At 39.1% G+C, this 13,192-nt stretch overlaps 1 protein-coding gene across 3 annotated transcripts in view; it reads right to left on the bottom strand.

Annotated features, from left to right (window-relative positions):
• Positions 1 to 2,988, bottom strand: part of rgs8 (regulator of G protein signaling 8) — a 31,385-nt gene extending 28,397 nt beyond the window's left edge. For 2 of the 3 annotated variants that reach the window (XM_020702538.3, XM_078946129.1), the window contains exon 1: positions 2,760 to 2,964. The gene's annotated coding sequence lies outside the window, so the exon portion shown is untranslated. Of the gene's footprint in view, positions 1 to 2,759 lie in introns of all 3 variants that reach the window. The other variant, XM_004068106.4, reaches the window with a different exon arrangement.
• Positions 2,989 to 13,192: the final 10,204 nt, after the last annotated feature.

Raw genomic sequence — 13,192 nt, 5'->3', positions numbered from 1 at the left:
TTTTTTTGCTTTTTTTTTTTTGCGAATACGCTTATTTCTTTTAATTCTGTAACAATGCTGTTTGTAAAAATTTAGGTTTAGACCTAATTGATAATCTTCATCTAAAGACCGTTTTTTTAATTTTGCATTGTGTCATTTATTCTTTTACCACTGTTTATGATGTATATTTTTGGTTTTACTCTTAACTTTTAAAAATACAGATACTACGAACTTTATTGAACTAATGCATATTTTTGTTGTATCAGTTCAAAAAAAATATATGCATTTTAAAAAGCTGATGGAGAGTGGAAAGGCAGTTGGTCTTTATATCAAAGGATATACTGGAGGTGGCTGTTTAAAAAGATCTTGCAGAGTGAGAGGATGCTTGAGGAACTGGGAGGTCTACTCAAATGTACGTATTTCTAAGAAAAAGGGAGATGTGGAGAGGAAAAGAGCTAATTGGTCACACAATGATGCTTTGGAAAAGAGATGGGAGACTATACTGAAGTCAGAAGTGGACATTTGTGAACAACAGTATGGTTATACGCCAAGAGAAAGAACAACAGATCAAATATTTACTTTGAAGATACTTCTGGATAAATGCACTACTCAGAAAGAGCTAAATTGTGTTTTTGTAAATTTAGTGGGGCCGTGGTGCAAAGGGTAGAGTGTTCGACTTTTGATTTGAAGATTTTAGGTCCGGTTCCGACCAAAGTGTCCTTGGCAAAGACACTAAACCCCACAATGCTCCTGGTTGTTATTGGTTGGTACCTGTGTTTGGCAGGGGAGCCGCCATCAGTGTATGAATGTGGGAATGGGACTGTGATTGTAAAGCGCTTGGGATTTCTACAAAGGTGGTAAAAAACGCTAATTCAGTACAAGCCATCTAGCATGAGCTGTAGATCTAACTAAGGAACTCTAGAGTGAAAGAGAAAAACGCTGGAGTTGTGTTGAGGACATGAATGAGAGTTGTATGATGGTGGTGAGGTGTGAATGACTAAGAAAATATTTTTTTTTGTTTTTGTTTTACTTTTTAGATGTATCTACATGTTAATTTGACAAATGGTCTACGGCTTTGCTCAAAAGTGACCCTGCTCAAAATGATTTTTAATTTTTTGGTTTTAATTGGTCTATTTCCTATTTAAGATGCATTACCTAATGTTTTGTTAGAGCTCTTATTTGAGCAAAATTAGGGAGAACTTTTTTTTAACAATATAAAGTTCACTATATAAAAGAATTGACTGATTTTTTAAAATTAAGATGTTTTCTAAACTCTTTGATGAAATTAACAAAATAAAAAAATCTCTATTTTTTCATGAGATATAGATAGTATTTTATCCATTAGATAATTTTAGTAAGTGTTTAGGAAAGGAAGGGTTCTAACTGTCTCAAATTTGATCCATACATTTTTAAAATGGTGGAACTGTATTATAAAGAATTAATTATCAACGAATTTTCCAACAGCAAGAGGTCATTTAAAAAAAAAAAATACACAAGTTATTTTCACCATAAAGTTTAGAGTATTAGCAAAACCTTTCCTGCCAAAAATGCAGGGTTTTAAAGGGTTAATTTGTTTTGGTTGTAAGACCTTGCGCTTTCCAGACTTTTATGTTTCACAATAAAAGAACCGTCAAGTTGAGCACAGTTCACTAAGTAACTGCAAGGAGGTTGGGGCAATTTTACTTTGTCCATCCTTATGGATTTCTTTTATTATTATTTAAATTGCAGTTTTCAAAAATAATCTGAAGCCAGTTAGGTTGTAAGGACGAAAGGTTAATACACATCTATGAATCTAAGACCACAATCTCATTGCATTGCATTGCACAGGACGCACATAGGACACTAACTGCTAACAAGAAGACAACATAGACTGAGAGTAGAGTGGTAATTGACATCCAGGTGGATATTGTTTTGCCATAAATTGCAGTAAAACTTGAGGTCCCTCAGCTAAAGGAGCATTTTATCTGTGCCATCAGTGCTTGCTTCTGATTGCAAAAAACAAAAATGTTGAATTACTTAACACACCTCCTCCGGCTTAAAAGAAAGAAATTACACCAACAAAGTTGTGCAAAGGTTCGGTAAAAGTTTGTTAAACAACAAAAAAAGTTTATTATTGTGATGCTTCTTAATAAAAATTTTCTGTGCAATAAAGCAGTTTTTTCCTGTAATCTTGTGACATTGTTTATAGTAATAGATCAGTAAGCAAAGAGTACATGTGGTTATGCCCTTTCAGTGCTTAAATGAAAAAAAGGGGGGGACAAACCTTTCATGGTAAGTTAAAGGTGTGAACAGGTGAGAAAAGAAAAGAAAGGAAAGGGAAGGAAACAGAGGAACATCTCCAAAGCAGGTGGTTCTTGTGTGTGCTTTAGAGCCTCCCCCTCCATATTTGATGGCTCTACAGTGAGTGACATTTACTGGACAGAAAAGCCTTCAGAGCAACGGTTTTAGGGGAGGGTAGGTGGCTGGTTGGGAGCTGATATTCAATAGTGCTCCCAGGAAATGGAACTGCAAGCGTGCGTGGATGAAAACAATCACTTTGGCAGAATCGTGGCCATGCGGTGTAAACCGACATTAAGCAGAACAAGAATTGAAGTCTACTTCTGCACCATGCACTCATTTATTGCCTTCTTCTATCGGTAATCACAATGTTCACTAACAGTTTTTGTAGAACACTCATCTGCCCTGAGAATCATTAGCTACAGCAAAGACCAAAACAAGAGCTCAGTGTCCAACAGAATTACATAACACTGTCATCCAGTAAATGAATATGGATCTTTTACCTTGAGTCTGATGTGTGAGAGATGAGGTGGACTCTTTCTGCTCTTCCTCTATTACCACTGCCTATCCCCCAAAGTGCGTTTTGCTAAAGCCAGACGCAGCCTCCGTCTAGCCAATGCTGTGTATTTGTATGAAATTGTACAGCTCAGGACTGAAGATATCTCGTGTTTCTGATGCCAGTGAGTGGGAGCTACACGCGGCACTCTCATTGGTGTGAAATCAGAGGGGGGGAGGGGGAGTGCAGCGGAGATGGATGGAAGCTGAGAGAAGGGGGGGTCATCAGAGAGATGGAGGGAAGAGAGCCTTGTTTGTGCAGGGAAATCTCCAAGGACAACCCTGAGCACATCTGTGGGGTGGAGAAGCAGTGCTCAGTGATGCTGTGTTTGAGGATGGAAATGTGGAGGAGTGGAGTGAAAGAGAGGCAGGGGTGATGGAGAAGGTCTACTTTGAGGATGTAGAATCAGATCTTTTTAATTACATTTTGTAATTAATCTGAAGGAGATCTGACAGAAATTATTTAAACACAGGTAAAATACCTATTAATGAATTAAATATACAACACGTTATGACATGGTTCAATAGTTACAGAAATGTTGGGACTTTTGAACAAAGGTTGTTAAAACAAGTATTGTCCTTTATTCAATATTTGGATTTATTAAACTAAATTTATTGGGATAAAAACAAAAAATGAAATCTGCCAAAAATAAACCCCATCAGCCCTGATTATCCATGACATTGGCTATCGTGTTTTTGTGGCATTTTACTGGTAATCGAAGAATCGTTAAATGATTAGGCTTGAAATTACATTTCTGATCCATGTACGTCTTCGTTTTCTTCATCCTAGCTGGCTCAAAACTGTATGGCTGGATAGCTCCAACATTGCTCGCCATTTGTGTTGCACCAGTATTGTTAAGCAGGAGCATGTATAAACAGATGGATGATAGGAAGTAGGGGAGTGATTACTCTCTGCCATTGAAGCTCCTTATTGGCTAAACACACCTGATCCAAGTAATCAGCAGCAGAAAATGCAGGATTTCTGGAAAACCAGCAGGATGCTGACCCTACTGGCCTGGAGTTGGACACCCCTGATCCAGAAGATCATTAAAAGAACTGAAGAAATCATGATTTCAAAGAAAGATAGAAAAAACTTGATTACTGGTTCAGGTAAGAACAAAAACTGCTGAGCAAAAAACACAAAAACTGATCTTAAATTTGGCAAAGACATTGTTGAATAATCTGTGGACCATTGAGAAAAAAAAGACCTTTTAAAAATAGTATTTCAAAATAATCATCTTAACCCTTCATGCTGTATGACGCTGAGTGGAAATGTACCATTTAATCCAGGACTCCACAAATTTAGCATCATCTTGCAGGGAAAAATCAATGAAAGAAATGTTTGTATATAATTGGAAATAAAGTCAGGCATGAAGGGATGAACATTCAGATACAGGGATGATGGCACAATGACGTTGTTCTGATGGAGCTATGAATTGTAGAAATCACGAGTTCTGCTAGAATTGGTGGCAAAATCCATGTTTAAATTCCCCTTCAAATGTTGTAAAAGGCATTTATAAAAAACTTTTGCAAATGGCCAGTTTTTATGTTAGACTAAAATCTAATCAATTAGCTGTGCCAGACTTTAAACAGGATGTTTGATTTGTTACATGTAATAGACTCATTGTATATTGTTCCCTTAGTATATTGTGGTTCACCTTTCAGCAGGTTTTTTTAGTGCTTTGCAATTGTGCATCCTTTTTCCTTTTAACCCTTGTGCTATTTTAGATGACCCCACCCTTACTTTGATGTGTTATTCCTACTATGACAAAGGGGGAAATATTTCATGTAATCCATGGACACCAGTGAAGATCACAAATCATTGAAAAAAAAGGTTCAGAGCACTGTCTAGTGGGTCTAGATGACCCAACTCCCAACGGTAAAGTGCCTATGATAGCACCAGGGTTACATAGTGCACTGTGTTCTGCATCCTGATTGACTCGAAACCTTGACAATCAATCTCCTTCGTGGCATGTCTCCTGTACAGATACCTATATTCTATGACACTGGACATATTTTTCCATGAAGGTTTGATCTTCGAGAGTTTAAAGAGAGAAAAGTATTTATGAGAAAAGTTTTTAAAGTGTGTAATGAGGCATTGTAAAGCCTTAAAACATCTATAATCCTACTTTGCAGATTTCACCTATATTTTTAGAACATAACCCCAGCAATAAATGAGGGAGTACTCTATAACATGTCTAGTTACAATCTTTGCGTTACTATATTTTTCAACTGTCTCATGTTTGTATTGTCTTAAAATTTATACAAATGAAAAAAAAAAGTATTTTTGAATAGTTATTGTATTTTTTTAATTAAATCTTGTTCTTTTTGCTTTTAAAGTACGTCTCAAATAAAATATTACCATCATCATATTTGTGGTTGTTTAAGGGTGACTGAAGTTTTTTCTTTTTTTTTTTTTCAAAGAACAAATCTAAAGAAGACTTTTTAGATGTTAAATCATTTTTAGATGTTTGAATGATGAAGGAATATGCAGATGCACTTAAAACAATCTGATCTCTTTGCATAGTATACTGTATCTTGGTCTTTTTAATATTTGTCTATGGCTGCATCCTTCAAGTGGAACCATTCAGTAGACACCAAAAATGCTCAAACACTGCATCTGATATTTCATCATAATAACTTCATGTTTCTCAAAGCCTACATTTGGTGTCTTAGTGCAGATGGCACCAATGCATTTAAGCTGTATGCATGCAGCACTGCTGCAAATGATCTCAGACCCTTTGTCTGTCATGATGCTCAAAGCAATATTGCAAATGCTGAAAGACAAGGCGCCCATTACCACCTTCATTGTTTGCACCACAAAAGAGCGTGGCAGACATCGTATGACAAGCGGAGACACAATTTACATCTCGTTGCAATCTGCAGAGGGAGATGTGCAGGAAAGTGGTGAGGAGGCGGTCCAGCAGCGATCATTGGTGAGACTGAATAGATAACCAAGTGTTACATAAAAATCACACGCACAACCTTGCCAGATCACTGCCCACACATGTCTTCTTCTCTCCCTCCTCCTCCTCGCTGACTGCATTACAGCCACTGAAGGAAACTTTTCAAAATATTTTACTCAGAGGTGCAGTAAGGTCTTTTCTGTATGCCATGATCAAAGATTTGAAATGAAGTACTGTGAAGCATCGAATAACCTCCTGTTTGTACCACATGAAGCGTCATCTTTCACTACAAACCTTGAGCAAAGAAAGCAAGGCTCATGCGTCACTTTTTCAGTTACAAGTGATATTATTCATTCTCTGTACATTGGAGTCATTTAGTGTTTTTAACACTAGTCTGCACAAATTCCCATTTAAAAGCTCTTTTCAAATGTCAGTACTGCAACAAAGAGAGCGATGAAGAGTCCTCGCCTGCACAGCTGACCGGGATGGCTGTCCTTCACGAAGCTGCAGCTTTGTGTGTCAGAAGTCTCCTCTTTTGTCTCGCTGGATGACTAACCAGGAGGCTGAAGTTATTGCATTTTCCATTTCGTCTTCATCATCATCTTTCCACGTAGTCCTGTACTCAGGTTGGCATTTCCAACATTTTGAAGGTCAGTAATTTAGCGATGACAATTCACTGGCTCTGAAATAAAATGTTATCCCTTTGATTTGGGTCATACTCTTGGATTTATCTGGATTCAAAACCAACAAAGGAAGAGTTTTTTTTATTTTTTTAATCGCAACAGGATTTATTTTCCACTTGTAAGTTATTTTCCCTTCTTTGAAAATATTCTGCACAATGACATTTTTTTTCTTGTGCAATTATTAAAGAAGTGATGTCAAATTATCATGTTAGTTTTAATTCAATAATTACAGACAATTTAGCACTTTAGTTTTTTGTCTGTTGATCTGTTTTCATATATTTAAGTATTATCTATTATGATAAGGTGTCTGTTATCAGTAATGAAGAAACAACAGAGGCCTGAACTGCGTTGGACGGATGTTACCGCAGAGTCCATTTATTTTTGATAATGAATCATCCTGCTGGTAGCTTGGTCATTTACAAAAAAATGAATATTAAATCAAGTATTATTAGTATGTCAATAGTATTCTTCTCATTTTGTTCTCTCATTTTATTTTCAGTACATTCCATTAAAAACAGATTTCCATCATTTAAAATAGGTATGTAAATAAAGTTTATTGGAAAAAAAATGTATAAAAGTATTTTATGTCTTAGCTACAAGTGTACATGAAAACTAATGTCATCTCCCTTGTGTTAGAGCTACAATGGGCTGCTAACACTGTAATTTATTTTTGTTTGGCTGTTTAAAACTGTCATGGTAGCAATAAATGAAGATGGTCTCCAGGAGAGCTGGCAGTGTCACAAAAGTGTCTCTACCCATAAAACAACACAGTTTTACATGTTTACTTCTGTAAGCTGTGTGAGACAAAAAGAGAAGTGTTGCCCAAGCAGGTCACCTCAGGCTTTAGATCCACATTTCTTATCAAATATCTTTCCCAGATTAGTTTTTGTTAGAGAAATATGTTTAAAAGTTCTGACAGTAAGACCAGAAAAGTAGAAAAAAAAGCTGCGTAAATCTTTACAGTTAGACACGGAATGTGTTAAGTTCAAAAGTCTTTTCAATCTTGCATACTTGAAATGGGTAAAATGTTGATATTAGCCCTTGGTGTGAAGACTTTGACATGTATTACTAGTTGCAGTTTATAATTTTTATTTATAGAGATTTATTTATTTGTTGGAGAAAGCCGACAGGCTAAATGTCAAAATGTCAGCTGATGTCTGTGGGCATAGCAGCTCAGGGGCTAATTGAAAATATGGATAAATAAAGGACCATCATTGTCATGGAAAATTAAATATTCAGTTGTCAAAAAATATGAATCAGTGTAAAAAGATACAATAGGGAAAAAAAAGTGCCAAAAACATAATTTTGTTTTCATTTCTGATTAAAATTCAACAAGGTATTTGTTTTCGTTGTTGTTTTTGGACACTCGGGTGAAGAGAGGGGTGGAGCTCTCCACAGATCACTACTTGGTGGTGAGTTGGATTCGCTGGCGGGGAAGGAGGCCGGAAAGACTAGGAAGACCCAAACGTACTGTGAGGGTCTGCCGGGAACGTCTGGCTGAGCCCTCCGTTAGGGAAGTCTTTAACTCCCACATCCGGGAGAACTTCAAACAGGTACGGAGGGAGGTTGGGGACATTGAGTCCGAGTGGACCATGTTTTCCACTTCCATTGTCTCTGCTGCTGCTCGGAGCAGTGGTCGCAAGGTCTCTGGTGCCTGTCAGGGCAGTAACCCCCGAACCCGGTGGTGGACACCAGAAGTAAGGGATGCCGTCAAGCTGAACAAAGAGTCCTACCAGGTATGGCTGGGTTGTGGGACTCCAGAGGCAGCTGACAGGTATCGGCAGTCTGAGCGAGCTGCGGCCCGTACCGTTGCGGAGGCGAAAACTCGGGTCTGGGAGGAGTTCGGAGAGGCGATGGAGAAGGACTATCGGTTGGCCTCGAAGAAATTCTGGCAAACCGTCCGGCGCCTCAGGGGGGAAAGCAGTTCTCCATAGGCACAGTTTTAAGTGCAGGAGGGGGGCTGTTGACCTCGACTGGGGACATTGTCGGGCGGTGGAAGGAATACTTTGAGGATCTCCTCAATCCCACTGACACACCTTCTTTTGAAGAAGCAGAGAATTAGGACTTTGGGGTGGGCCAGTCTATTACCCGGGCTGAAGTCACCGAGGTAGTCAACGAGCTCCTCGGTGGCAGGGCCCCGGGAGTGGATGAGGTCCGCCCTGAGTACCTCAAGTCTCTGGATGCTGTGGGACTGTCTTGGCTGACACGTCTCTGCAGCATCACGTGGCAGTCGGGAACTGTACCACTGGACTAGCAGACAGGGTGGTGGTTCCCCTCTTTAAGAAGGGGGACCGGAGGGTGTGTTCCAACTACTGGGGAATTACACTCCCCAGCCTCCCTGGGAAAGTCTATGCCAGGGTACTGGAGAGGAGAGTCCGTCCGATAGTCGAACCTCGGATTCAGGAACAACAGTGCGGTTTCCGTCCTGGTCGTGGAACAGTGGACCAGCTCTACACCCTATCTGGGGTGCTGGAGGGATTGTGGGAGTTCGCTCATCCAGTCCATATGTGTTTTGTGGATTTGGAGAAGGCGTTCGACCGCGTCCCCCGTGGTATCCTGTGGGGGGTGCTCTGGGAGTATGGGGTCCGGGGAGCCTTACTAAGGGCTGTCCGGTCTCTGTATGACCAGAGTAGGAGCTTGGTTCGCATGGCCGGCAGTAAGTCAGACCTGTTCCCGGTCCACGTTGGACTCTGGCAGGGCTGCCCTGTATCACCAGTTCTGTTCATAGTTTTTATGGACAGAATTTCTAGGCGCAGCCAGGGGCCAGAGGGGATCTGGTTTGGAGACCACAGGATTTCCTCTCTGCTTTTTGCGGATGATGTTGTCCTGTTGGCTTCATCGAGCCAGGACCTCCAGCGTGCATTGGGGTGGTTTGCGGCCGAGTGTGAAGCGGCTGGGATGAGGGTCAGCACCGCTAAATCCGAGGCCATGGTTCTTGACCGGAGAAAGGTAGCTTGCCATCTCTCGGTGGGTGGAGTATCCTTACCCCAGGTGGAGGAGTTTAATTATCCGGGGGTCTTGTTCACGAGTGAGGGAAGACCGGAGCGTGAGATTGACAGGCGGATCGGAGCGGCGTCCGTAGTCATGCGGTCGCTGTATCGGTCCGTTGTGGTGAAGAGAGAGCTGAGCCGAAAAGCAAAGCTCTCAATTTACCGGTCGATCTTCGTTCCAATACTCACCTATGGTCATGAGCTATGGGTCATGACCGAAAGAACAAGGTCCCGAATACAAGCGGCTGAAATGAGCTTCCTCCGTAGGGTGGCGGGGCGCTCCCTTAGAGATAGGGTGAGAAGCTCGGTCACCCGCGGAGGGCTCGGAGTAGAACCGCTTCTCCTCCACATCGAAAGGAGCCAGTTGAGGTGGCTCGGGCATCTAGTCCGGATGCCTCCTGGACGCCTCCCTGGAGAGGTGTTCCGGGCATGTCCCACTGGGCGGAGGCCCCGGGGAAGACCCAGGACACGCTGGAGAGACTACGTCTCTCGGCTGGCCTGGGAACGCCTCGGGGTTCCCCCAGAGGAGCTGGAGGAAGTGGCTGGGGCGAAGCTGCCCCCGCGACCCGGATAAGTGGAGGAAGATGGATGGATGGATGGATGGATGTTGTTTTTGTTTATTCATTAAATTTTATAATGGAATAACCTCTATATGAGTATCAAGTAAAACGATTGTTGGTGAATTTTTAGAATCTGTTAATTTGATTGATGACTTTAAAATCTGTCTAATTTGTTCTCATAATTAAAGAGGGAACAAAAAAGAAATTGTTTCATGCATACAGAATGCCAGCCATCTATAGAAACACTGACAGTTCTATAAATATCTGTGTCATCTGCAAAGTGTTGATACATGGCAGTTAAGCAGCTTGACTTGAGGTCATTTAGAAAACAGAAACGGAAAACCTCTGAAAATGCCACATATACAAACGAGTTTTGAAATATTTCACCTTTGACAATGACAGTTACCTCTTTTAGTCACTTCATAAGTCCATTTAAAGAGGATTTGGTTTAAAAGCTTCAAATCTATCTATCTATCTATCTATCTATCTATCTATCTATCTATCTATCTATCTATCTATCTATCTATCTATCTATCTATCTATCTATCTATCTATCTATCTATCTATCTATCTATCTATCTATCTATCTACATTTCATATGAAATTTAAAACAAGTTAAAATTTCTAGGCTTAGATTGGAAAAGAAACACGTTTTATTAACCCTCGTGTCTGAAAAACAGAAGTTCATGGGTGATAAAACCCTCTACAAACTCTCAAACATATATATGTTATTGCAAACCAGTCACTGTTATATCTGTAAACAGGCGTGGTCCACTCAGATTTTCCAAGATGGCCTCACAAATCAACATAAAGCGGGAGTGATGTCATGTTTACTGACAATGAAAGTGACTCAGTTTCCCTGTCTTTATTTTGTGTGACTTATTTGTCAAACACAACATACAGGTTAGTTGTGACTAATGTGTAGTTTAAAGCAACACAACCTCCACTTCCGATTATTCTGCAGATCAGGAATCAGGTACTCATGAAAATTATATTTAGTACCCCAAATAATCTAGACCAGTGTTTTTCAACCAGTGTGCCACAATAAACTATTGTGACATGGGAAATAATCAGGTGTATCATGGGAAATTATTCAATTTTACCTAATTGGTCAAAAAAACTTTTACCTTTGCCAGGGGTTATGTGTTCATTCAAATAGGCCTAGATTTCACATTGCGTAGGTAGAAAAATGAAAGATCAAAAATACTTTTTTCTTTGTTTATTTGATTCCTTTGCAATACAGATAAGAATGGCAGTATATTAGTAACCCTGTAGATCCCACTATATCAAAGAGTTGACAGAAAATTATTAATTTTTAATTAACAGGTTTTTAAAAGCCTGTGATGAAACCTACAGAAAAACATGTATTGATTTTTTTTATTAGATCAAATGCACCCTCTGTACCCACTGTCTTAAATTTGATTCACACATTTTTTAACATGTATTAAGAATTAATTATTAACAAATTTGGAATTCTTTCACAACGACAGTTATTAAAGAATTAAACAACAGATGAGTTATTCTCACCATAACATTTTGAAAAATTTGAAATATTTTTTTTTTCTTTTTTGTGTGTGGAAATGACCAGGAAAGCTCTTCCACTGCCTCTGATATTCCCCAAAACACAACTTGAACCTTTAAATGGAGGTTTTAAAGACTGGTGAGAAGCATGTTCTGCTTTTTCCTCTTCTCAACAAACATCTAATGATTCTAGTAACTCAACCTCTCCCACAGGCTGGAGTCTCAGTTGTTACTACAGGCAATGAGGAGAGAAGTTCATTCAAAAAACAGGTTTCTTTTTCTAGAATACTTAAACTTTTCTATTGTTATGAAACTAGTGTAAATTAAAACCAAATAATTCCTTTACATTGCTACATGCATATCTGTTAATGTGGTATGTGTTTGTGACCAGTCCCTACAAGAAAGTCAAGACCAGACACACACATTTAAAATGTATACCTGATGACAAGCTTACACTGGAAATTACTATTTTTCATTTATACTAACATATCTAGTAAAAATAAACTCAGGAAGACGTTTCCTTGGAATTCCCCATTTTTCTTTTGGTACATGTGAGTCTATAGTTACATCTAACATTCATTAGATCGCTGTCTGTTATGCCATGTTCAGACCGGGCATGTGACGTGCATTCTTGAACACTGGATAAGGAGGGAGGGGCCTCTTCTTTTTTCTTTTTCTACTGAATAATTATCACATGTCTGCCACCTAGAGTTGGAAGAGGGTTAGAGTGAAATGTTGAAGCGGTGGAAATCTCACAAATCTTTCTCCAGCCTTTTTCTTTCACAGCTCTATTCCGATATATGAAAGACTTAGTTCCATAGAATTCCGGCTGGGCAAAAACCACAATTATTAATTTCTTCTTTATGATAAATTTTGAAATGGTTGGCAATTTCATGATTTAAAAGGAAACCATCAATAAGTCCTAACCACAAATTCAAGTCCCTGAATGATCAAAGTTTAACTGGTTTAACTTTCAATGTGCATACAATAGCCATGGGTTTGGTACGTAAAGCCTGAAAACGGTCGTAAAAACGGTCGTATAAACGGTCGTAAAACTTGCGTAGCAACGTTTAAACAAGAGAGTTTTGAATGCAGAAACCTGACACGAATGCTTACACCAACTTTTTATTGAAAGTGGTGAAGATTAATTTTGAATACCTAGGTATTTTATTTAAAGCTTTTTAAAACCTAAATTTAAAATATATATTGAATAACCTACAACATGCTATTTTTATTCCAGTTTGTCCCCCAGGAATGTAACTGTAATGATCTGCTGTGTTAGAAAAACTGCTAAAATTATGTTTTTACTGACAACAATACCGAGAAAAGACAGCTCTATCACACTGCAAATCAGCATTCTGTGAGAAAGTCTGGCTGTGGGTTCACCTATAAGTCAGCTGAAATTTTCACACTGTTTAAATCTCTCTGATCCATGTGAAAAAACAAGCTTCTTTTTTCTCTTACCTATCTGCACACAGAGGAGAGTGTGTCACAGTAATGCCATATGTTTATGGTGTTTATTTGCAGAACTGAGAATATCCACCAACAGGTTGTGTGAACCAATATTGTTTTATGCTTAACACCAGGGAATGACATCACAAAGGCAGATTGATAACAGTCAAATAAATTAACTGCATATACTATAAAAGGTTGATGCCTTTTATAGTCCCCAAAGGTCCTCAAAAAAGGTCTACGTGGTTTAAAGCCAACATTTTATTCTA

Source organism: Oryzias latipes, chromosome 4 (assembly GCF_053564925.1).
Source record: "Oryzias latipes strain Hd-rR chromosome 4, Olatipes_Hd-rR_3.1".
NCBI lineage: Eukaryota > Metazoa > Chordata > Actinopteri > Beloniformes > Adrianichthyidae > Oryzias > Oryzias latipes.
Note: the sequence above shows the minus strand (reverse complement) of the source record. Positions and strands in the feature narration are given on the sequence as shown.